The sequence below is a fragment of the Carettochelys insculpta genome, chromosome 1, assembly GCF_033958435.1.
Source record: "Carettochelys insculpta isolate YL-2023 chromosome 1, ASM3395843v1, whole genome shotgun sequence".
Taxonomy (NCBI): domain Eukaryota; kingdom Metazoa; phylum Chordata; order Testudines; family Carettochelyidae; genus Carettochelys; species Carettochelys insculpta.
The window spans coordinates 296095415-296122519 of record NC_134137.1 but is presented as its reverse complement, the minus strand read 5'-3'; the positions used below and the strand labels follow the sequence as shown (position 1 = coordinate 296122519).

The window sequence follows — 27105 nt, the reverse complement described above, 5'->3', positions numbered from 1 at the left end:
CTAAGAGACGCAGTATTGGGAAAAAAGTTTGAACAAGTCTTGCCTCCCACCCTTCCTACAGGCAATATTTTCTCGTCTCTTCCTTCCAATAATCCATGTTAGTACACTCTTCTGCCAGTTCAATTTACTGTCAGTTTCTTCCGGGGGGTGGGGTTGGAAGAACCTATTGTCCCCCAACATTAGCAGTAACATCAAGTGAGGCTTTGGCCAGCATCAGGATAATGGTTTGCATGTGTCTTGGACCTTCACTTCTAGTGTACTAGAATAAGCAGATCATTTTTTAAAATTAGACCTTTTCTGAGGCAGAGATGTTTTGCTACACAACTCATCTAGCTATCTGCAGTAAATTGTACTAAGGACTCCAAAAGGGCTAACAGTCAGTTGTTCAAAGTGCTGAACTGCATTTCTAACATTCTAAGTGATAAATATATTTGAGTTCACTTTGATGACTGAACTGCAAATTAGAGCCAGCAGGTCTCAGACCACATGCTGTGCCTCCCTAGAGGGGAGGAAGTGTGTTTCCCCCAACCCCTTTAACTAAAAAAAAAAAAAAAAAAAAAAAAAAAAAAAGCTCTGGCTGTCTCAGCCCCAGATGACTAGGACTCAAAGGGGCAGCGCACACTGAGAAAGCAGGGATAAGGGAACAGCTAGAGCCTGAGAACCAGGCTCTTGTCCCTGCCCTGCAATCCCTCAAGTGTACTGTGAGAAGTGGTATTGCTGAATATCACTTTTCACATTGACACTTATGTGCTGCTGTGGCACAGCAATGCTTTCACAGCTAGATGCCCTGCAGCCACCATTGTTCTCCACTGAGCCATCAGAACTGGGTGGCAATATGTGCACTTTGGGGACAGGCATCAAATAACTGAGAACTAATAAGCCATATTTATGTTTTATATCTGTTCAGTATGAATCCCATAGTCCATTCTGCCTGCCCCGTGCTCTAATGAGTCCCCCTCTTACAGCCGATAAAATTTCATCTAACTCATTACTGAAAATATGCACTGATAAAAAGACCTCTCACAGGAACCAGACTGAACACTGGCCGTTGCTAACAAACCAACTCTACTCCACACAGCTTTCTTTTTTGTTGATCAACTTCTATTAGCATTGGAAAACAAGTACACTTGAACCCCTGATTGAGCAATCCTGGAAAACATGTGGTTTTGTGTCCCCCACCAGTCCCAGGCACCAACCCCCACTGCTACAGGAACCATGGAGGAAAGTCTCTGGAGCAGTACCTCGTAACACAGCTGTGTAATTAAGCAATATCCCCCAGCAGCATGTACCACAGGCTGAAGAGGACATTCTGCCAACCAAGTGACCTCTTCATCTTGCTAGCTTCAGCTGTTCCTCCCAGGAGAGCCCTGCACCAAAACCACAATGTCTGCACTATGTTCTGCAAAATTACAATCAACTGGGAATTCAGTGAAAGTTGTTTCAGGCACACATTAAGTACCCGATTGGTTTTCAGTGCTAATAGCTTTGGCATCATCTCAAACTACAGCATAACATTTGTGAAAGTATTAGTGATATACTTCAGCAGAATAAGTACAAATACTGAAACAAGTCATCTGGAAACAAAACAAATAAACATTACTCTTTAGATATGTAGGATTGCTTCAGAGGGCTTGGTTATTCTTAAGACAAGTTGAGCACAGGTTAAAGGAAAGCTAAAAAAGTAATGTAACCTTAATGTAACCTTTTCACCCACCCATTAATGTGAACCGAGGAAGACGTACAGTAAACCTTTGACATAACAGACTAATGGGGAGGAGGGGTGTCCATTACATCTGAGGGTTGACATCAAGAGTTTGCTCCCCCAGCTCCCAGCTACCACTGCTCTGCCCTAAGCATGGCAGCTCCTTAGGCTCCAAGCTGTCTGCACTCAGTGTGGAGTGCGGGGGCTCCTCTGGCTGAGTCACCATGGTGTCCCTCCTGCCCCACCCCCCACGGCTGTGATCCCTGCCATAGATCTGGGGTGGGACCCCACAGTGGCAGTAGCTCTAACCACAGGGGTACTGGTGGTGTCTCTGGAAAGATGCCATTTATAGTACCGTAGCGTACAGTATGGTACTCTTTGGTGGGGGGGGGGGGGGGACGATGAGGCTAGCGGATGTCTGTTATTACCAGTGTCCAGTAAAACAGGGTCCACTACAGCTAGGTTTTACTGTATACAATTCTTAATTCCATATTTATCAATAATATTTCTAGGAAGGTTTAGTATAAAATATATGTTCGTGAACAAGCATACATTTTTATGCTGAACTTTCCTAGAGCAGGATTTTCACAATAATTAAGGACTTGCAGGTACTGCTGACTAACTGGAAGTCTGAGCTTGAAATTTTATGGTCTATACCACTGAAGGCATCAATTCTTGAACCACATTTGTTTACTTACCTTTTCAGAAATCTTTTCTAACTAGAAACTCACTTTAACACAATTTATGAGATTAGTCTGAAGAATTCCAATACTGCCAGGATTTATGGCTCTAGAAAAGACAACTTCTCCTGGATCACAAGTATCGGAGATCCCTCCTCTCTGCACGAAGAGTAAAATATTTATTTACTGTCTCATCATCATGGTCTGTGCCAAAGAAACCTCCTCCTTCACTCAAGCTGGAGAGCACAAAGTGACAGAGTGGGTACTTGTCCTAGTTCATTCGCTGATGACAGCAATACAGATGGAGGGAGTGCAAGACAGAATCTGCAACTTTTACACATTAATGGTTTAAACAGCTTCATGCCTGTTCCTTCCTCAGGGAAGGGAAGGAAACTTCAAATCGAAAAGGATGTGCACTTTTTACTGCAGAATGCACACTGTACCAACTGTCAAGAGAGACAGCTTTCTAAAGAGTATAAGTTGATTCAAGTGTTGCATGGCATTTGTATTCAAATAAGAGAACAGGCACACAGTACTCACTGTCTCTGTACCATGCACGCTCCTACAGGGACAGTCTCCCTTTTCTCCCCTGGAGAATCAACTTGAATCTCTTCAAAGATCTAGTGTAGCTTGCACCTATTCCCTGCAATTTATGTTTTCCCTTATCTACTAAAAAGGGTGCATCTCTAATCAAGAGACAGATTTTGGTGCCTTTTATCAGCTGATTGGAGAGAAAAACAGATAAGCAACATTTATTCCCTGCAAACAGTTTATAAATGAGGAATGACCACCACAACATTTAATCGTAAACTGTGCTGTAAAATGTTGACATCTATGATGATATACTACAAGTCTGATGCCTGAGTCAAGAAATATTTTTAATATTCAACTAAAATCAGCTGACATTAATTTTCTTTGTGTATTTCATTCTTTTAGAGCAGCTTCTGTAAAGAATGGTTTATGGTGTGCAAGAAGTCAGACTTGTACATAGCTAGTTGATAATCTTGTTTCACATCAGCAATGTATGTGTCACCATACCCTTAGTACAAGAGATAGTTAACTGATTTTTGAAAAACCACCAGAGGGAGCACAGACATTGTTTTTCCTGGTTTCACATATAGTTGCTTTAAATATCAGTAAAGAAAAAACAAAAAATTAAACAGACAGCTGAGAAAGAAACAAGTAGAAGTTATGGATCTTAACTGCATTTTATAGTAACTGAGCAGCTGAAAATGTGTAGCAGAGTTCCCTCATGCATAAATATCCAGTATACTAAAACTGACTGACAGCAGTTTTTCTAACCAAGATTTAAACCTCGGAAAATAGGAATTTGCATAATAAGTGCACTGACCTGAACTTAACTGTAGTAGCATGAATGAGCCCTGTAAAATAAGAGATTAGTTGTGTTCTGTTAAGATTAGCAGATACATTTTAAGTGGCTCTCAACAGCCAGCACCTTCTGCTCCCTGCCCCCAACTACTGCAGAATTCCTTCATTACAATCAAGTTTAATACAACAGAAGACCCCTTGACTTTGGCCACATATTTAAATTTTTAAACTGAAAATGGATAGTTAAAAATTCCCTTTCCTACTGAAGTATCAAGTATAATCCCAGTGATTTAAATTCTTTTAATCCAAAAACCCTAGTTATCCCAATCTGCGGTGTTCCTATCCCTCTCCCTAAACACCCCTCCCACTATGTTAACTGCATGCTCAGTTACCCACCATTTTCAGCTGTCCCCTAGCCATCTGGATAACAGGAGTCTACATTAGCAAGACTTATGGGATGCACTAAGTAAAACAGACCAGTTTTGAAGTCAGTTACTCCAATGCAACTTCAACGTAAAAAGAGAGCTGCATTTTACATTGTTTTAGTTGCACGCTACAAAAAAGCCCTGCCAGGAAGAACATATAACTTAGAGGAGTACACAGGTTTGAGATCTAAGAGCATATCTACAGTATGCTGGAGATTGACCTGGTAGTGATCGATCCACCAGGCATCGATTTTATTGTGTTAATCTCTGAAAGTGGTCCCGTTGATGCCAGTGAAATGAGATGAGTAGCCTGCATCACTGGGAGAGAAGCCCCTGCTGACCTAACTGCTTGGAAGACACTGGGATGCGTATGCATGTGTGCACACGCACATATAGATGGCAACCTCAACTATGCAATCTGAGTAGCTGAAATAGACTGATGGTAAAAGGCAATAGTAGAAAAGGACTAAGTCACAACTTCACTCGGGGGAAAAAAAAGACTATTAACTCAAGTCAGCGTATTAGCTGGGCAATCATTTTCAACCTGCTAACTTGTGTTGAAATAATCAATACTTCATATGAAGTGACTAACCTGAGTAAAACACCTTCCCCTACCCCCTCTGCCTTCAGTGAAGACAAGATGTAAATTAAGTCATTTGTGGGATACTGGCAAGACATTTCACAGCCACTAAGGATTATTTACCCTATAATGAGTCCAAAATGCATGGTGGAGCCTACTGTAGGTGTATGTGAGAACAGACCCTCATATAGCATCCTTTGGGGCTGTACATCAGTCTTGTGTTTCTTCAGGCTCCCATGAGGTAGCAGCAGCCACAGCTCTTCTCAGGTTTGTGACAATTCAAATCCTGTTTTGCTCATTCCTTTTGTAACGTCAACAGACCCAGGTTGTGGGCCCCAGCGATAGACCCTGTGAGCATAGGGTCTGAAGCCCTGCACTCTACCACATGAGCTAAAGGCCAGCTGGCTCTCAGCCAAGGCTGTATAGCAGAAACTTCACCCATCCCAGATGAGGTCTTAGTGCCTCTGGGTACTACACTTTGGAAAGCAGTAATAAATCACAGTCATTGACTCCATAAACATTCTGAAGAACTATAGCACAGAACAGTTAACAATTCTCTCCTTAGAGAATGTCTGCAGCTCACCCTGTAAGCAAGTGGCAAGACATATCCCCCAGACCATGGAAATATGTTCACGCACATCAGGCTAACAGCAGCAGCAGTACTGAGCTCCCAGCAGCTGATATGGCAGTTAAGTCCAAGACCAAAAAAAAAATTGACAAAGTTAAGCAAGGTGCTACCAATGAATTTTAAAAAAAAAAAAAAAGTTATGGAAAATGAAGAAAAGTTCCAAAGTTTCTTTTGAGACTCCTGTTCCCAAAGACTTTACTACATAATGCTTCTTTACAGTACCGTTGAAGTTGAATATCTAGCCTTACATCAGTGCCCTCTTCAACCAACTTCTGTTTGGGGAAAACTTATGAATACCTGATACAGGCACAACAACAACTCAGGACAGGGAGACCACAAGGAAAGTTGGGTAGGAGTAGCAGCCCCTACTTTTCACAAGAGCCCAGGCAGTCCAAGTATGCATTTTTTTCCCCCCCAGAGTTAGTGTAGAGTCTGACACTAGACCATCAACCCATAAGAATCTGGTAGCCATCAGACTAAAGAGCCACTTGAAGTGGTCTTTTTAGTCAGCTATGTTAAATGCCCATGGCTTCATGAGGTTTGTCAAGGTAATTAGCATGCAAGTGCCAGCATCTGTGAGGCATAACTACCACAACAAGCAGTTCTTTGGATTCCAGTAAGCAGTACTGACAACCCAAACAAACCAAACTTGCTAAACTTCAGCAGCCAAGATAAAACGGAGTGACATCAAATGCCTTTTCTTTTTATCTTCCCCTACACAGGGCTCCCAGAGTATAGAGTAGCTACAAAGTATTTCTCTATTTGATTCTAGAATCTCAATCTTGTGTCTAACTCCACAAGTAGAAGTGTGTAGAGGCCACATGAAAGAATTTAATACTTAGCTGGTTTTTAATTCCTTCCAAGATGTATGTTCACTCAGACTTTCAGATTTTCAAGAATGCCCAGTGATGTGAAGGGCGCAATGTGAAGTACATGAGCAAGGCCTCATTTTCAAAACAGACATATCTGATGAAGCAGGTCTTTGCCCATGAAAGCTTATGCTCCAAAATATCTGTTAGTCTATACGATACCACAGGGCTTCTTGTTTTTGAGTGATTTGGCTATCCCTCTGACACTATAAAGGATGGCTTCTCAGGATTGTCTGGAAAGCAAGGCCCACTTAAAACATCTCAGGGTAGTCGATTTTGAAAAAGCCTTAGTTTAGACATATGATGTTTTATGTTTTCAAGTCATGTGTTCTAAATATCTCAGTGTGAAAATGGTCATGCAATCACTGTGGAACAGATACTATGGTAACAGTAAGTGCTTTTGGTCACATCAGAATATATATCTGGGGAGAATAAGTACAGCATACTGCAACCTACCAGAGTTGCGGTACTAGAACACAAGAGATCATTCAATTTAGGAATAGAAGGATAGAAAATGGAGGCATATGTGCACACTACAAAAGAGTGCACACACCATTCCATTCTAGTAAAGATAAGATACTAAGTAAACCAATGTCATCTATCTAATCAGCAAAGCAACTGGCTTGTCTCCAGTTAGACAACACAATTACATATGTAAACAGTTGGAGACAAAACAATCCAAGCTTGAAAGACCCTACTGTTGCAAAACCAAGTTACAGCAATTGAGAGCATAAAAAAAAGTTTATATTTTACTCTTTGGATGGAAACATATATGCAGTCTGTTCTCCTGTTTGTATGGCTCTATTTGTAACAGTTTCATTGAAGTTGCATATTGCATGGAACCAGGGAACTAAAATTAGTTTAGATGCTGTAAGAAAATAAGATTACTGAATTCCATTCTGGCAATGTTCCTTTGTTAAGGTTAAGTAATGTTTACCTAGGGTTTTTAACCACATCAGGATCCTAGTAGCTCATGTCCTTTTCAGGTAATTGTCATGCATTATGGATGAAAAAAGTTGCCTTTATTAATGAAGACAGGTTCCTTACAAGCTTCTGTGAGATGACTTTACCGAACAAACAATTTCAAATTCCTGTTGTCACCCTATTTATTTGGCAAGAAAATAAGAGACAGAAGAGCTGTATATGGAGAATTAACTTGTGTTGTATCAAGGTCAGACACACACACACACACACACGTACTTAAATAGCAGGTAACTTAGTTGGATATTGCTTCCAACTTCAGGGAGGAAGAATTACTGTCTTCCATTTCCGCATAATACTTCTATGAGCCATTCCTGTTCTAGACAGTGTGCACACAATGATTCCTTCTCTCTAGCATGTAGCAAGTTAAGCCACAATTGAGCTTAAAATAATAGGTCAGGATATCAAGTAATTGATTTCTAACACCAACTTCCAGTATGCAACAGGGCCTATACAGAATTTTTTCTTCACCATATTGATGCTGTTATTCAAACTAGGGATGAAAATACTGTTTAAAAAGTTAGCCATTTAAACAATTAAACTGTTTAACCATTTATAGAGTTGGAGAGGGCCATGGCCTGCTCTGGCTAGCCAGTCCAGAGCAGCCTTTCATGACTGGTGGTTAACAGTAAACCTAACTCTTACTGGTTATGATTTTTTACACCCCTCATTCAGACAGCCAATGGCATTCTGAGAGAGATGTTCCTGGCATGCCCCATGGGGGAAGTGTGAAGAAATTCTGTGGGGGAGGGACAGACAACTCAGACCCACCCCCCCCTTCATCTCCCCCTACTCCAAGAAAGAGCCAGCCTTTCCTTCCAGCTCTCAGCCCCTATTTTATGTGGGCAACCCAGCACAGCTGCTATGAAAAGCTGGCTGCCAGCACATGAAGCTAGCTACCATCTGCAAAGGAGTGCAGGCTGAGGGGGAGGGGGGCAGGGAGGGAGGAGGATGGGGTTAGAAGGGGGCTGGGGGAGTCTGGCTCAGGGGAAGGGAGGGAGATAGGATAAGAGTGCAGGGCTGGGGGGGAATATGGCTTTGGGGGAGGGGAGTAGCTTGGGTGAGGGGCTTGCGGGGCTCAGATGGCTGGCCCCAGCTTGGGCTGTCAGGGAAGAAGTGCTACATATTATTCTTCCATTTTTGTAATTATACCCCTGTGAAAAAAAGCTTTTCAAATTTACTCACATTAAAAATGAAAAAAAATCTACTGGATGTCAAAAACTGTGTGTTGCATACACTTTCATCTTTCAAACCTAGGATTTCCTCACTGTGAAGAAAATGCAGCATCATCCTTCACATTAAAATCATGTTGTGTCTGGTGTTTGATGTTAAAAATGTGGGGGTTTTTTGGGTTTTTTTTTATTAAATTTTTGGGCCAAGAAAACTGCTTATTTTTAATTTTAAACTTTTTTATATCAACTGTTTATTTTAAATTATGAATTTTTAGTTAATGGGGGCTGAAGGACTGTAAAGAGGTGGAGGGTGTGAAGGTCTCAAAAAAGCTCGGGGGGGGAGGGGCTGATGCTGAAAAGTTTGGGAATCACTGCTGTAACAGAAGACCACCACTCAACGTTATTTATCAGAGAGGTAGCTGAGTTAGTTTGCACCTTCAAAAAACAACCAAGAAGTCCTGTGGCACCTTATAGCCTAATATATTTTGGAGCATAAGTGCTCATTCATGTTTTCCTTGGGAGCATCTGATGAAGCAGGTCTTTGCCCATGAAAGCTTTTGCTCCAAAATATCTTAGTCTATATGGTCCCACAGGACTTCTTGTTTTGCAATGTTATTTAGCAGTTTAAGTGGGGCACAAGGGGTGTTAAAGCAACAGCGCTCCAAAAAAAAGAGAAAGCTTAGCCTTTCTATGGATTATTTCCTGTGAAGCAAGAGTAACTATTAACGCAAGTCAGGTGATAAAGAATGCAAAATGGTAACCAAATCAACCTAAGACAGACGAAAGCCAAGCACAAAAGTTCTTGAATATTATTTTGGTACTTTGAGGTATTGTATTTAAGTGCTAACAACCTAAAATGGGACAAATTTTAAAAAGATTTAAAAAACTCAAAATTTAACTAGTTAGTTTTAAAAATGAGTTAGTTAAATCTCAAATGTCTCAAAAACCTGCTACACTTAGAGCCATTAATTGATTTTTATGAGACTCTACAAGCACTTGCTTTTTGAAAGTTATGGGCATACAATTTCTAAGAAGTGGGATAGGATTGTTTCTGACCCGTACTTACGTGGTGGTGGACCTCTCTCTCTCTGCTGTGCTTGGTCAAGACGACACTGTCTTAAGACAGAGGCAGCATAGAAAGGAACAGTGGAGTGGACTAGAACAGTGTTTCTCAACCGGGGTAATTTACCCTGGGGGTGGGGGACATCAACTCAGCTAGATATTTTCCTAGTTTTTAATGGGCTTCATAACAACACGAGTAAAGTCATTACAATCTAAAATAATCATTCATTCAGACAATGACTTGTTTCTACTGCTTCATATGCCTTGCACTGAAATGTAGGTAAAGTATTTCAATTCCAATTCCAATTCATTTGATAAGATGGTAGAAAGTCAACAAGGTTTCAGTAGTTTTTTTTTTTAATTATATTTTGCATGGTTTTTAAGTAGTTTTTAAGTAAGAGGTACAGAAACCTGGAAAGGTTGAATGGCACTTGTTTCAAGACCCCAGATTACCTTAGGACCATGCTTCTCATCTGATAGATGTACCCTTAGGGGTATGCAAGAGAAGTCTGAGGGTACTAAAAAAAAAAAAAAAAAAAAAAACACACAACCCCTCACAAGTACTTAAAGTTGAGAAACACCGGACTAGTAAGAAAGAGGGAGGGCAATATTCAGTACACACACAGCTTATCTTTCCCCACACTTATGCCCTTAAGCCATGACAGTTTCTCTGGCAAGAGACCCTAATTGTTACATAAACATTAAAATTTATATTTACACACCCACAAATATATTTCAGTATAAGTGCGATTTGACAAGAAAATACGCAAGCTGTTTTCTGTGCTGGATGTTGCTAGAAAAAAAGTTTAGCTTAGCTAACCCTTATGGCCTGTTTAATGAGTCAAATAGGTTAAAACTCCATCACTAAAGTGTGCAGTACAGAAAGCTACAATAAGAATCTAGAACTGTTGGTTGCCACAGAGTTATGTTTCTTATTTTATATTGCATAATACATACCCCTTATTTGGGGGCATCATGACCATGGGCCATAATGGTGATGCCATAAGTCTAGTTGCTCAACTTTCCCCAGGGTACCCCCATTCTATACCCATTTACTCAAACAGAAGTGCCTGCAAGTTCAATGGGGCTTATGCAAAAAAAGCATAATTTAAGCAGTCACTCAATTTTTTTTTTTAAAAACTGTTACACAGCCACCCACCCACCTTTTTGGGTGTGAGAGGAAGGGCTCAGTAGTTAGAGCACTACCATGTTAAACCCAGGGTTGCAAGTTCAATCCTTGAAGGGATCATTTAGAGATCTAGGACAAATAGGTCCTCCCTTGAGGGCCGGGGACTGGACTTGATGACCTCCCAAGATCCCTTCCAGTTCTATGATAGAGAGAGACTTCAACCAATTCACCCTGAACCCAACTTTTACTTAGAAGCATTTCATTTTTTGCATAAATCTTTAAGAAATTTTTGCTATAAAATACTGTCAGTTAATGTCTAAGCACAGAATCGGCATACTATGAAGTGTGCTCATTTCAGTATTGTATCTTATTCCACCTATTTTTATTCACTTGGTGCATCTTGTTCTAGAGTTTAAGCATCTTCCTGTATGCTCAGAAGGAAAAATGGGTCCTGATCCTTGACTAAGGGTTTAAAATACTGCCGTAAATAAACGGTGTTAAGAAATTGTGCAACAGATCTGGAGTTACAGCCACTATTACTAGAATGGATACTAGCTCAATCTTCCACAATTACATTTGCACTGAAAATTTAAGTATGCATCAGCAGTTTGCATCTAGTGAGCAGTTAGGAAGATGGTGCATTATTGTTGTTTTGGTGACAGTTGACAGTTTTCTAACCTTGCTTTCTTTTTCAAGAGAAAGGCAGCAAGTTACATATTAAGATTACCCTGTTAAGAACAGTGCTTCTCAGATTGGGAACTGTCACCCCTTAAGGGCTCAGGAAGGTGGGGGCTGTGAGGTATCAGCTCTATGGGGTTGACAACCCCAAGCCCTCCACTATTTCCCTTCATTTTTTAATTTTAAGGGGAGAAGGTTGTCACACTTATAGGCTTGCTGTGCTAGGTGTTGCCAACAGTTTGAAAACCAGTCAAAAATATTTTTTTAAAAACCTTGATTTACAGATTAAGTTACAAAATTATAACTTTGATCGACAGATTAAGTTATACCATCTCCACTTTCAGCTTGCAAAAAAATTCTCTTGCATTATTGTTTTGCAACATTCAAGCTGCAAGAGCATAGGAATTTCAATTAAAACTGCACTCAGCCTTTTATCAGGAAAAAAATTATGGTTTATTAAAGTACATCTTTTCAAGTATCAAAATCTATACACACTTGTGTTTCTCCAATAAATTTGAAAATTTTCATTGCCTCATTTTATGCAGATAATTCATAGGAGTTTTTATTTCAGCTTTACAGGTGTCAAGAAAAAACATTTCTGAAGTTTTAGAAACAAGATTGACTATTTAGGAAAACAGCACGGTCCAAATTCAGTGACTATTTTCCCTGCACAGTTAAACATTCGTAGCCATTTTACAATGGTGATTAGTAATAGAAAGAGGGAAAACACAGAGAAAACAGTTGATGTGGCAAAGGCCTTTTTGCATACAGGTATACAAAGTTCTGTTGCCATGGCCACTATTCCTTCTCCCCTTTTTAGAGATTAAGGCAATGTCATAGAAAATTTAATTGTAATTGCAATCAAATTGATTTACTGTCAACCTCTTACTCAAGACCACAATAGTTGAAGAGGTTTAACTTCAGAACTACTTTTTAGTTAAACTGGTACTATTTTGCACATGGGCAACACTAGAACTGAGGCTGATTTCTGAAGTTAAAATTGTATCAGATTAACTAAAATCAGTTTTAAAACCAGTTCTGTGTTTAGACAAGATCAGTAGGTCACAGTAGAGACAGTAGTTCCTCCACAAAGTTAAGCAAATACATGTTTAGGAAAATGATACAGGACTATACGGACATCATAAATAAGAAGGCAGATCAAGTTTTGATCTGAAAGTCGTGGGGGGGTGGGGAGGGAGAGAAAAAAATTGCTAAATATTCTTATACTTTGAATAACCAAAGGAACCACTCTCCTAACTAAGTTTTCATTATTTGGCTTCATAGAAACAGAAGAATTTCTAAGTATTTGCTATTCAACAGTTTTCACAACAGGTAGAAAGGATAATCAATGACTTGAGGTTTCACATATACTAAGCAATAAAGGTTAACCTATTTATTCAGATAATTGACTGAACTGGTTTGGCAGACAGTATTAACACACTTCGGTGACATTTCACCTGGTAAGAGGAAGCAGAGCACCATATACCTACTTCCCTGACTGACAGTTTTGGGCATTTTTTACCCACTTGGAAAAAATACGGAAACTCAGCTTTATCTACTGATTGTAGCAATTCATGAAGTACTATTCAAAGCTCTCATTTGAGGGCCTTAAAATTTGAATTATCCAAGACAACACTTCAAATACAGTTTGTGGGGCACTACTGTGAAAGTGATCACTAACAGGTTAGTAAGATCACAAAAAATGCACTTAAATGCCATTGTCTTCACTGCTAGCCACACATTTAACTTCCTTTTTTTTAAATCCAAAACACAGTACACCTTAATTAATCTCTAGGAATATTAATAAAAGCCTATGTTATTACATTAGCAGCTACAAGCCAAAACCCATTTCTCAGGTGCTTGGAGTATAAAGCAACAGTTAAAACTAAATTTGAAATTAGAAAAAAGAGTGAAGCCCTACAGTGGGAATTTGAGGGAATTCTGTGCCAAACATTATGCACACCATATTCAAAACTCTGCAAAACATGGCAGAAGGCCTCAATATATAAATGTGGCTCCTGTGTAATGGGGGAGTCAAGGCCACTAGCTATATTGAGGTAGAAGATCATACTGAAGCCTCCACTGTTAGAAATTGGGCAGGTTTCCAATTAAAATGGAACTCTGCAGGAGATCAGGTGAAGGTGTTTGAGATCAGTGGGTCAGGGTGTGTGTCTGTGTCTAGGTGCTGGGGAAGCAGGACTTGTCTGAGTGGGGGTCCAAGTGCAGCTGCTTGGGGTGGGGGCACTCAGTGAGATCCAGACAGAGCTGGGGCCAGAACAGGACAGGACTTGAATGTTCACCCAAACAATGGACCTGTTTAACAAGTAGCTCCAGCTACTGTCAGTGAGAAAATGAGTACCAGAATGAGTGTGAACAGTTCTCTGCCAACTGTTTCCTTTCAATGTCAGGTCTGGGGCCTCCAGATTGAGTGCCTCTACTAGCATGGTTTTCACTCAGGGTGCTGCAACACTGGCATGCCATGAGATATCATCCATTTCCTCTTGCCAGAGCTCTCTGCAGAGCCACCCTGTGAAGAAATTGACCACTCCATGCCAGCTAGTGCAGAGTAAGTCAACTTCCACCCAAGGTGGCTCTTTGCACAGCCACCCTGAGGGGAAATGCCAACCCTGCAGGAGCCCACTCTCACCCGGAGGCAGATGAAATGCTGCTTTCCAGCCTTAATGGCCTGTCAGAGCCTGTCCTCAACACTGATGTGGAAAGTGGGGAACTGGGATACAGTTTATATTCCACATCTGAACTCCAACAGCCTGTTGCAAGATGCGACCTTTGTGAACAACCAGTTCAGCTGAAAAGTGGGTGTGCCGTGGAACTGTCTCTCACTGAAGTGCACCATATTACTGAAAGGTTGGGAACCTCTGCTCTACTGACAGAGCTGAAAGACCCTCCTACATATGTTAGTGTCCTACAGTTACTAAATGGGCAATCAAAAAAAAAAAAAAATCAAGGTCTTAAACTCATCTAAAAAAGTTGGTGCCAATCAAAAGAGTCACACAGATGGCGAGATACTCCTTCGTAAGCAGCAACGAAGGGTCCTGTGGCACCTTATAGACTAACAGAAAAGTTTTGAGCATTAGCTTTCGTGAGCACAGACTCACTTCATCAGATGCTGGTCTTGGAAATCTGCAGGGCCGGGTATAAATAAGCCAGAGCAAGGGTGGGGATAACAAGGTTAGCTCAGTCAGCAAGGGTGAGGCTTACTACCAGCAGTTGATCTGGAGGTGTGAACACCAAGGGAGGGGAAGCTGCTTCTGTATTTAGCCAGCCTCAGCTCTGGCCTCAATTCCAGTCTCCTTCACTTAGGGCAGAGCACCATCTAAAATTACCCAACAGATATTTAAAAGCAGGTTAGACACCCATCTCCAATGATGAATATCCTACAACCTCCCTAGGCAATTTATTCCAGTGTTGAGCCATGCTCTCAGTTAGGAAATTTCTCCTAATCTCCAACATAAACTTCTCTTGCTGCAGTTTAAGCCCATTGCTTCTTGTCCTATCAACACTTTTCTCCCTCCTCCTTGTAACAATCTTTTAAGTAATTTAAACCAGTGCAACTTTTCTAGATTAAGCCACCATCTTGCATACATGAAAAAGCTTCCATTTTAGAACAAAAAGCAGTCAAGTAGCACTTTAAAGACTAGCAAAATAGTTTATTAGGTGAGCTATCGTGGGACAGACCCACTTCTTCAGACCATAGCCAGACTCAATATTTAAGGCACAGAGAACCAAAAACAGTAAGCAAGGAGGACAAATCAGAAAAAGATAATCAAGGTGAGCAAATCAGAGAGTGGAGGTGGAAGGTCAAGAATTAGATTGAGCCAAGTATGCAGATGAGCCCCTATAGTGACTCAAAGTTCCCATCACGATTTAAACAGTGTGTTAATGTGCCAAATTTGAATATAAAAGCTAGCTCGGCTGCTTCCCTTTCCAGAACAGTGCGATAATTCTTCTTCAGTAACACACATACCTCTAGGTCATTGACAGAATGCCCCATTCCATTAAAATGTTGACTAACTGGTTTGTGGATCTGGAGTGTTTTGATGTCTGTTTTGTGCCCATTGACCCTTTGTCTAAGGGAGTTAGAAGTCTGTCCAATATACAAAGCACCTGGGCATTGTTGGCACATGATGGCATATATGATGTTAGTAGAGGAGCATGAGAAAGTGCCCGTGATTCTGTGAGTAACCTGGTTAGGTCCAGTGATGGTATTTCCAGAGAAGATATGCGGACAAAGCTGGCAGCAGGCTTTGTTGCAGGGAAAGGTTCCAGGACTGGTGTTCCTGGGGTATAGACTGTGGCTGTTAGTGGGGGTCCTCATGGAGGTTGGGAGGTTGTCTGTAGGAGAGAACAGGCATGTCACCCAGGGCCTTCTGGAGCGTAGCATCCTGATTAAGGATTGGTTGTAGGTCTTTAATAATTTGTTGCAGTGGTCTGAGTTGGGGGCTGTAGGTCATGACCAGTGGTGTTCTGTTCTTGGCTTTTTTGGGCCGATCTTGGAGTAGCTGGTCTCTGGGTATTCGTCTGGCCCTGTCGATTTGTTTTTTTACTTCTCCTGGTGGGTAATTCAGGTTAATGAATATTTGGTAAAGTTCTTGTAGTTTTTGGTCTCTGTCAGTTGGATCAGAGCAAATGTGATTGTACTAAGAGCTTGACTGTGAACAATGGATCCAGTCACGTGTGCAGGATGTGCAGCTTTGGTTAAAAACTCATTTAAAATAAGAGGTCATGTGCATAAATTTTAGTTTAAACCAGATTGTTTTAACTGAAACCTGTTCTTCCGTCTACTGAAAGTGAAGTACACCTGATTTAAACCTAAGAACATGAACCACAATGTTTTCTCCAGCACTGGTTTTAGCAAATTTAAGACTGGAAACAGCCCGAAACTATAGTTAAGACTAACTGCTGCCATTCACATCAATTTTTTTTTTTATTGCCGTGCACAGTTGACCAAGTTTGCACACTATGTTTTACAGAACAAAAAAGCAGTCAAGTAGCACTTTAAAGACTAGCAAAATAATTTATTAGGTGAGCTTTCGTGGGACAGACCTACTTCTTCAGACCATAGCCATCCCAGATCATTTTGGCTGTGTCTAGACTAGCTCCCAACTTCAAAGGAGGCATGGTAATTAGGGTGTTGGGAAGTTAGTAATTAAGTACTACAGTGCATATGGAGCACTTCATTAGGCTAAATCTCCTCCACTGCAACTTCAAAGTGCCAGCCTGCATGTAGCCATGGATACATCGAAGTGCCTGTGCTAGTCTGAAGACCCTTTACTCCTCAACATTACAGTGGTGCTGGAGCAATCCCCTGCCCTCTGTGGGCAGTCCACTGCTTCAGCCCATACTGGTTAACCGGAAGCAGTAAGCCTCATCTGTTTAGGGCAATGTTTAGCCAGTAAGCCTCAAACATCCCCAAAGGAAACCCCATTCTACACTTGTTTCCTCAGAAAACTAAAAGTGCCAGTGAATTCAATGGGGCTTGTCCCAAAATTAAGTGCACTCTAAGGGCAATCAGGTTTCCCTCCTTTGGCAACTTGAGGGACATTTTTTTTGTGCGAGACTTAAAAATCAAGGTTACGTAAATCAGTCTGGTACACTTAACTAGTTTAATTGTGAAGGAGCCACTAGACAGAACACTATAGGACTAGTTCCATGAGAAACTGATTAATTCCTGGCCACATCTATAGTGAGTCTGCCTGGGGCTCTGCTTTACTTAACTAATTATAGGAAATGGCATTTACAATTTGCTGCATCTTCCAGTTACTCCACATCCTACTAACATTAGTGAAGTCTTCACCAGATTGACTTTCAGGCAGCAAGCTCTTACTACAGTATACTCCAATGAACAGCTACTATTTCAGAAATGACTCCCAACTAGTTTGGATGAGAGTGTGCACCTCTGTACTTACAGTGTTTAATTCCTTTAGCAATAGAGCTAGGTGAAATTTTTCAGCAAGTAATTTATCGTCTGAAAAAAGTTGTGAATTAACCTTAAACTATAAGCAAAGTCAGGAATGTCTGCCTTCTTTTTGAAAAATAAGTTTGATCAAAATTATTTCCGCAGTGTCAGAACATCTTGACTTTCTGGGTGGGAGTCACCAAGCAACATGCTGAGGAGATGCTGGGCTAAAACTCAAAGCTAGTTCCAGTGAGTAGGTGCTTCACCAGGAACAGGAAGGCCCAGGCTAGATTCCCTTCTTTGTCTCATATGGAGATTTGAATTTGGCTCTACCATACTGTAGGGAAGTCCGAAGAGCCACAAAACTATGGGTTATTCTGGTGTGTGAGGAGCACACAGAGGGCCAGAAGTGGTCCTCAATCCTTCTTGAGACACTTTTCCCAGAGTGTATATAGCCAGTAGGGATGGTCATTCAGGGGGCAGTTTGACGAATCTTTGGGCCAAGGAAGATAGATAACACACACTCCCATAGCTCAACAACTAAAGTAAGTTTCTTGCACCAAGTTCAAATTCCTTCTCTACATCAGGCAGGAGTGAACTGCTGTAACTCCTCTCCTTACACCCCAAATTAGCACCCTAAAGGCTGGACTAACACGTAAAGGGATTTTACCCTCCAGCCATTTTGTGAATCTAATCCTCTTTCATCTTAGACAAATGGGGAAAAAATGGATTATTAGTTTAAACTCTTTTCAGATCTACTGGAAAGTTTAAAAGTTAAATATAACCTAAGAGTGAGGAAAAGAATTTGAGTTATGAAACAGTCAAAACTGGAAAAAGTTCACATTGGTCTACTAATTAATTCTCCTATGGTATATTTGTACACTGCCAAAGGAAGAGAGGAGGAAAAAAGGACACCCTAGAGAACTCCTCCCAAGAACCCTCTGGTAGAAGATGAGTTACCCAAAAGCTTTCTGAAGAGATGCAATATTAAAATTAAGACACTTAAATTCAACCATGTCTTCAGATTCATTTGTTTGTTTGTCTACAGACTCATTTGTTTTCAGGCAAAGGATCTCATAATTGAGCCTGAACAGCTACTCTTACACGTGACCTCAATATGCTGACACCAGAGCATCTACCAACAAACAATGCAGTCTATACTACGCCAAGATAGTTTTCCCTTATTGACCAAAGGTTCCTGTCAGAGTGGTTAAACACTGGAATAAACTGCCTAGGAGGGACTGCAGAATCTCCATCATTGGCGATTCCTAAGAGAGTAAGTTAGATAAACATCTGTCAGATCTAAACATTATGGAACAAATTATCTCATACCAGCCCTCAACCCAAAATGGGGATTATAGCAGAAGTCTTCACATACCACCTTCAAAACTCTGATTTAGAACACCGCTGTCGCTGAAAAACCGGCTTCCCACCCCCGTCCCTCCCAATGCTTGGTTTTAAGAAAATAGATTTTAGGAGTGAGGTTGCATTAAGTAATCATTGAGCCCTAACCAAAACTTATACTCTTCCCTGAACCAGACTGGAAGTAGTGTAATGCCAGGAGTGGGAAGTGAGCCCAGCTGTGCACCTCTGCCTGCAGCAGCAGCTCCTGCCACATAGTGTAGCTCTAGTAGGACTAGAGCTGCCCTGGAGAAGATTGACCCACTGAGGGTTGATCTTCCAGGGTTTCATCTCACGCATGTGAGAAATGACACTCCCAGAAATCGACACTGACCCATGTACTCCTCGCAAGAAACAAGGAAAGCCAATGTAAAAACCGCTCCTGTCAATCTTCTTCCATGTGGACAGACACGGAAGTCGACTGCGGATAAATCCATTTTAATCACGCAATTGGTATAGCTAAAATTGCATATCAGTGGTTGACCCCTAGATCTAGTATAGGCCTAGCCTCACTCAGTTATGGCTGGGCTGCACTTCTGGCTTTACATATTCAAAATCACTTAAGTATTTATTATAAAACCCTATAGTTACCCAAGTTATTTCAAACATTACTCATGACATCTGTTAAGTGGAATATTTCATTGAAAAAAGCAGCATATAATCTGAACAAGACCAACCTGACCTTTGTTACTATCTGGTTCTCTGGAACCAGATGCCGATAGTCCAAATAACCCCGGTCTTTTTACATGTGGAGAGTAATGAAAAGTTGTCAGTTAAGTCTCTTTTCAGCAGGGTAAGAATGTAGAGCAAATAAGATCCCTGGTTCCATAGATCACCTGGTGTACAGTGTCTGATCAGACCTGAATAATGTAGTATTCTCGTCTGCTACCTTATCTTGAAATGAAGATGTAAGGGCACAAGCTAGGGTAGCAGATTACAGGCTCCACATAAGTGTTTAAGGGTGGTGGATATTTTCTATACCTCTCTTGGGAGTTATATTCATAACTGTGATATAACAGTATTCCCCCCTGTAAGTGACAAGATAGAAGGCATCAAGTTCTTATCACATCTGTTTGGATGAAGGGCTATGCCTCAGTTCATCTGACAGTGACATCCAGCCTTACCTCACCTCCCCAGAAAGGGTCCCAGCTGAGACTAGACAGAGTGCAATACTTAAAGTAGTGTGAAATATACAGGGTTGCATGTATACAAGATTCTTTGACTGTATAAAGTGCATATGTATACACACACACACACACACACACTTTTAAGTGTCTTCACAACCACCTTTAGGTTTTAAAGAAGACCTCTTAACTTTATTAGCCTCTTCAAGTAGTGAGTTAAACAGTTCCAGGTATTACTTGTCCCTAGGTTTACAAGCTACTTTTGAAAGTTCTCTTTTCTCTACTCCATCCCCACCCAAAGGGCTGGGAGGAAGATCCAGTAAGTGACAAATTCCACCAAGAAAATTAACAAAAGAAAGATGAAGTTTTTCAAAGCACTCAGGCTTAAGTGCTCAAATTTCATTTGGAAGAGTGACTGAAGCTAAGTCAGTCAAGCATTTCTGAAAACTTAACCCAAAATAAAATCAGGAAGTTTCCTTAATAGTGATCTGATAACACACAAGTGAGATGGATAATACAAGTAAAATGAGTGTTCCTTTTAACTCCATATTTTGATCACTGGTAGTTAGATTTACAATATTGGATTATAACTGTATGTTAGTACAAGATTTTAATCACCAATTACCATATCATATGTTCATTGTAAGTGAAAACAAATAAGAACCATGTTTAGGAGCTTTAACAATACATCACAAACTTGGCACACCTCTTGCCTTCTTTGGCATCCTGTATTACAGCTCTAACACCTCAAATTATGGATCTTACGTACTAGCTCGGAATTCTAACATTCGGGGGGGGGGGGGGGGAGGGACAAGACACACAAAACAAATGCTTCAAGTCAGCGTATAGCAAATATACTAGTATAAAGTTGGAGTCAGTGGTAACAAATCCATTTTTCATACGAGATTTTAAGTAAACTCCTAATGAATGGTATACAGGAGGACTGACATATGTTTGGAAGCAAGAACGGAATGCTGCATTTAATTATGGCTCATAAGTCACGGGTCAAGTTCAGGACTGAACACTGCTCCAAAGAAATAGCAGAATGCCCAATGAAGAGACTTTTATAGAAATGAAGGGGAGAATATGGTAACAGTTATTATTTACTCAGCACTACATCACATTCATGAACAAAATATACTTCCCTAACTTTTCAGCTTTATGTCCATCATGCTTCTATCACTCTTCCTTATTCTTTTGGCTCTACTCAAATAGCCTCTGAAAGAGCTTTCAACTGCCAACCTAGCATGCTCCATTCCTACATCAAGGAAGTGATCAAAAAAGTTACTGACATTCAGCACCAGCATTTGACATTAAAAATCAGATCAAGGACAACAGAAGTCACATCCCTGCAGACATAATTAAACAATTACTTGGTGAGAAACAGCAATATTAGTATCATTCCGTTCAGACGGGGAAGGGTGTCTGCAGTCAAAGACTAGCAGCAAGTTTTACTTTTAGCATTTTGGAGACTCTACTAGTACAGGCTGAACCTCTCTAGACCAGCAACAGTCATAATCTGGCATGATTTTTAGTTAGCCAGATGGCCACTTATGAGCATGGCTGTGATCCCATAAAGTTTGTTTCTAGCCACCAGTCCTGGCTCAGTATTGTGTGTTATTTAGCTTTAAAATTTACCCCAAATGTCTTCCAGGAACTCAATCAGCAGCAAAGTGTTGGTAATGCTACTAGACAATGTTGACCTCCCATGGTCCTTCAAATTCTCATTTGACATTGGTCTGGTCCCAGAGATGCCACCCTAGAGAGGTTCTACTTGTATTAGGAAACCTATACAAAAGTCATCATGTTGATCAGTTCCGACTTAGTTTGATATCTGAATCAAGAGTTCGTGATCTCATATATAAAAATGCTATCCCAGTTCCAAGGACAGTTAGGTGACTGAGTCTTCCTAAGTTCTCCCACTTGCTATAGTACTTCCCACTACCTTTGGGTCTCCTAAACTCCTGTAGAATGCTGCTGTACCCTACTGCCCCATTCCACAGATACTAAATCTATTCTAATTTCTAAGACATTAAGACACAAAGTATGTAGATTTAAGACTGAGTTAATAATCCTCAGGGTCCCTCCTTAAATGTAAATTGCATGGTAAAAGTTAGGAGGCTGGCAACAGCAACTTTTTTTTTTTTTTTTAAATTTCCATAGGGGTTACTTTTGGACAAAGATATAGAGATGATGAATAAGAATAGAACCTTAACAGCAGCCACCTTCATCTTATTTAGAATAAAAATCAGGGGATGAGAAAGGAGTGTCTCAGCCATTCAATGTTTAAATCACCCAAGAATATAATAAAAACGATGTTCAAATGCAGAACTCTTAATTCTCAAGTAGCCAACAAATGTCTTTTGGATAAGGGCGTCAATGAACCACTTCTGTCTATGTTGATTTTATAGACTGTAGCATCATGCATCCAACAAATAGGAAAAGTTACTTCACTGTAAAACCAGATGGACAAAAAAGAATACATATTTTTACCCTATTTTAACATTTGGGTCACTAAATGCAAGAAACTCGTACCTCCACAAAGTTATTTACTATGGGGAAATGGGTGTAAGGTTTATAGATCCCTAGAACTCATTTAAAAAAGTGAATTTTGGGCCACCAGCACAGATCTAAGCAAGACAGTCTTCTACTTGATAAAAAACTACACAAATTAGAATAGACAGACTTGGTCATAGCAGGGGCCAGCAACCCCTGACACTGGTGCCAAGAGTGACATGAGAGCTGATTTTCATTGGCACATGAGGAAAGAGCTCAGCCCTGCCCTGCCTCCCCCCCGCTCCGCCCCATGAGCCAGGAGCTTGGTTAAGGCCATGTTGCCTGTAGCTTAACAAAAGACCAGCTAATGCTACCAATAACCACCTAAATGGTAAAGCTCTGCATCTTAATTAATAAAGCTGTTATAAATATGACTACTAGTGACTTTAAAAAGTATCACCAGCACTCAGACTGCACATAGAGGTCAAAAGGTCAAATTTCAGCACTCCAGCTCAGAAAGATTGCCCACCCCTGAGTTACAGGATATGAATTCAACAGTTTAAATCCAGCATTTAAAAAACCTGAAAGGATGATTAAGATTACTAAACAGCCTAAATGTAGTTACATTTTAAGATCATACTGGATCTAGTTTGCTCCCAATCTCTTCAGTGTATGACATTCTCTTGTCATAAAAAGTTTACATTTATAAGCTAGAGCCAAGCAGTAAGAATACACAACCTTGTTACACTTCACTGTATTTTACCATGAAGACAGCATTTCCTAAAATAAAATCTATTAGAAATACTATGTATACGCAACATGATTGAGTATTTCTCTTCATGTAACTAAGTTCTAAGTTAGATCAATAACATTCTAATGCTAGTTTACTTTAATATATATTCTGAACAACGTATCATCTCTTACGTTGCATGGATTTATTACAAGACAAATAGCCACCAAAAATCTTCACACCCAACTGCTCGAAGTTCTGTTGTACTGAGATCAGTGACATTTGATTTGTCTAAAGAATGCTTCAATGCCATTAATATTTACTCTATATTAATGAGAGGAATTTGAACTGGAAGAGACTATAGGTTACCTTGTAAGTCTATGTGTTATGCTTATTCCCGATGGTTTTAACTCCTTTACCAAGTCTACTCAGACAGCATAATTTCTAGCACATCCCTTAGGTGCGTATTCTTTAAGTCTTATAGTTTAACTATCTGATGGTCTGCATCTTAATTTCATGTTTTCCTTCACTCTTATCCCAGGTGTCTAGATCATAACCACTGTTACCTCAAAATTTCTTTGTCCTCGGCACTTCCATCATTTGATTATTTTGCAGCTTCTCTTCCTTAATGTTTAGCCAAACTGTACATATGTCTCATATGGTTCTGACAAGTAGAGTTGTGTTTTGCCATCAAAAGCATTTACAAGTTTAACTTTGCAGAGGTCTTACAGTATTTTTCAGAAGTCAGGGAAAACACACTATTAAGCCATAAAGCAGCAATTAAAATCCTCAAATTTAACAGCTAACAGGTCCTTCCTATATTGCTTATAAATTAGGAGACATACTAGACACAACTCTGCTCTAAGTTTCTAACCATATTTTAGGTAAGCATGAAGAATAGCTCCATAATATGCAGAAACACATTGAGAATTGGGTAGAGCATAAGACCCTGCAAATTTTAGCTCGCTATTATCAACAGCAAAAGGAGCACATTTGACACTGCTTAGCAGGAGTTTAATAGTAAAGGTGACACAGTTAACAACTGGGGTACACTAGCATGTTGTGGGGAGGGGGGAAGTGTTTTTACCCATATGGCTCAACCCTACAAGTCCCTTACTACTTGAGCACAACTGGAATTCTTACCTATGTGAAAAAAACTCCTCACAGCAGCCTGCTTCCAGGAAAGGCAAACAAGGAGCCATAACATCATAAGCATCCCACAATTTCACATTTTAAAGACTGGGTTGGGGTTAAGCCATTTTTATGCTCTGCTTTTCAGGGACCACTTCCCCTTTGCACACAAAAAAAGTTTCCATTCATTAGGCCATAAGTTTATTAAGCTGGAAGCCATTTCTGCCAAGACAGTCACCAATGGTTTGAAGATATACAAAAAACTTCACTCCTTGTTCAAATTTTGCATTTATGGCATTTAGAATTAGTTCCTGAAAAGCTTTAAACACCTATAAAACATTCAGAATGAGTTTAGAGAGACTTATTGCCTTCTTAGTGCTTTCTAAATAGAACGGGGGGGGGGGGGGGGAATGGCAAATCAATGACCTTGATAGTTTGAAACTCAATTGCAGAAGCATCTGTAAACACTTAATACAGTGGTTTTTAAATAAGCTTCCCCCTCCCTTGAGATTTGCACACTGCTGTACTTTTTCACATGTAGAAGTACTGTTTAAAATGATTAAATATTAATGTTGCAAGGATACATATTATTTAGATTTCATTCCCAGAACTTAACTTGGTTTCTAATTTTGCTAAGAAACTTAAGATTCTACCAGAACACACACACAATTTGTTTTGGCCCCAGCTACTAATTACTGCTTCCCCTACAGGAAAGGGAAGGGGTTTTTAACATAATTAAAGCAACTCACACTCACTTAACACTTGGTTTATAACATAAGCTTTTGATTTGATAGGTAGCCCTTGAATATCCAAAATTAAGTTTCACACTGAAGGCAGCATACAATTTTCAGACTCTTGGTGCTCTTTTGTTGGGACTTTTAAGTCAACATAAAATATTTCTAATTATTACTGTACATCTTTCAAACTTCCTTTAAGTTTACAAAAAAGAAACATTGAAACTGATTATGCTGTAACAAGTTTTATGTTGAGTTCAGAACACCATCCTTAATTCATGCCCACAATGGCTGTTTAAATCATTAAAATTGGCCACTATCCAAAGACCAACAGATTAATAGCTAGTCATATTGAGACATCAGGGACATTTTTGGCTTTAAAATGTCCTAGTTTTGTCAAATTAAGGCAGACACTGTTAGTTATTTTTATAAGACTCACTTACATTGCTAGGGAAAATATGACAAATGAAATGCATCCCAAGGTCATAGGCACAGGCTTTATCAGCTAGGTTTCCAATCAAGCTTCTTCCTGAAATCCTAACAGAAGTTCTTCTACTTTCAAGACTTTCACATCAGCAGGGAAAGAGAAGTGCTCTGACACCAGTGATGATATTCTCTCTGTCACCATCTTTCCTAGACTCCAGGAGGAAAAGCAAGAGCTCCCTTCTGCCACAGGCAGCAATGCTCTCCCAGTATTAAGGCCTTTTCATAAACTCACGTGGTGTAACAGCCAAAGGTTACATACACCACTTGGGCTGAGGATGACAGTGTCATACAAGCGCCACCGTTAGAAGCACTTCCGACTACTAAGTAGGACAAGCACCACACCACCTTGCTCATACAAACGCCCGCCCGCAGGCTGCTAAAAGCAACCTCACTGGCCTTTCTATTTCCGCGGCGTCGCGCCGATGCCTTTATCCCAGCCCCGGACCGACACCCACACAGACCACCCAGCCACGAATAAATCGCAACAGCTAGACGGACACGGGAGGCGAGGCAACTTCACCGCCCGCTCTGAGCTACCCCGCACTGGGGAGTCGCCCGCAAGACAAAGCGGCGAAAGGTCGGCGGTTACCGCCACTGCAAAGGCGGCGAGAGACCCTGAGCTACGGGCGCCCCCGGCCGGAGGTGGCTAGCTGGGTCCGCGCAGGGCTAGCAAGGAGGCAGACTGCGGAGGATCGTGCTGTGCAACAGCAGACGACTAATCCCAACTACTTAACCCGGCAGGGAACAAGGGCTAAGCACTACCTATGGTGTGTGCAGCCGGGGGCCAACAGCGCTGGGGTGGCCGGGCCGGGCGCTGCCCCGCCAGCGGGGAGAGGAGCAGCTCCAGCCCCGCCAATCACACATATCACACCGCGCCGCCGCCACTCACCCCTCCCTGGGGGAGCCCGAGCGGCAGCGACGCCCGCCGCGCCGAGCCCGGGGGGAAGGGAAGGGGAGAGACCCCCGTATCGGCCGCCTCAAGGTCACACCGCGCCCCCCATACAGCGCGCCGGCGGCTGCGGCAGCTTCGGACTGCAGGGCGGAGCAGCCGCCCCACGGGGCCGGGGCGGCAAGCAGCCGCCGCTCCCGCCCCAGCCCAGCGCCCGGCGGCGCTGCCCTACCTCGGCCCGGGCCGCTGATGCTCGAGGCCGCTGCTTACCTCGGCCGCTGCCCAGCGCGACTCTGCCGCCGCCGCTCGGCGCACAAGGTGCCCGCGTCCCCCGCCCTGCGAACTGCTGGGGGGGGGGGGGGGGGCAGCGAGAGGGGCGGGCTCCGGCCCCACCCGCGGCAGCGGCTTCTCGCTGGGAAGAAGCCAACGCTTCACCCTCCTTCGCTGCGGCGCGGCCCGCGCCAGCCCCGGCTCCGCAGCACCCGCCGCGCCGCGCCGCGCCGCCCAGCCCCGCACAGGAACCGCTACCGCCGCCGGGGCGGAGCGCCCGGCCCCCTCCTGCCTGCCTCCCTCCCTCCCGTTCGGCGCCCGCCGAGCCCCCTCCCCGCGCCGCAACCGCCGCTGCCTACCCCTGTCCTGGCGGTCACATGACGGGGTCTCGCTCGGGTGAAGGGGGCTCCAGCCGTGCAGCGCCTTCAATGGGGGAGGAGAGGGCGGAGCCTCCGGCGGGAACGGAGAGGAGTGGGCGGGACCAGGTGCTCTCCCCGCCCCCCGCCTCTCCCATTGGCGGCCGGGCGCTGACGTGCTTGTTTCCATGACGTGTGGGGGCCGGACCCGGGCGTTTGATGGGGCCCGGCGGGCTCGGGTCGGTGACTTTGCCACGAGCCTCTCCGCGGGGAGGGGGTGGGCGCAGTACGCTGTACCCCTCCCCCTCCTGAAACCGCCCCCGTGCTTCGGGCGGG

General features: G+C 42.0%; 1 protein-coding gene across 5 annotated transcripts in view; it reads right to left on the bottom strand.

The window, feature by feature from the left end:
- The window catches only part of ATP2B1 (ATPase plasma membrane Ca2+ transporting 1), a 120115-nt gene extending 93235 nt beyond the window's left edge, over nt 1-26880 (bottom strand). Inside the window, exon 1 of one of the 5 annotated variants that reach the window (XM_075012030.1) lies at nt 26773-26880. The gene's annotated coding sequence lies outside the window, so the exon portion shown is untranslated. The other 4 variants (XM_075012039.1, XM_075012044.1, XM_075012020.1 and 1 more) reach the window with 4 other exon arrangements.
- Between the last annotated feature and the right edge of the window lie 225 nt (nt 26881-27105).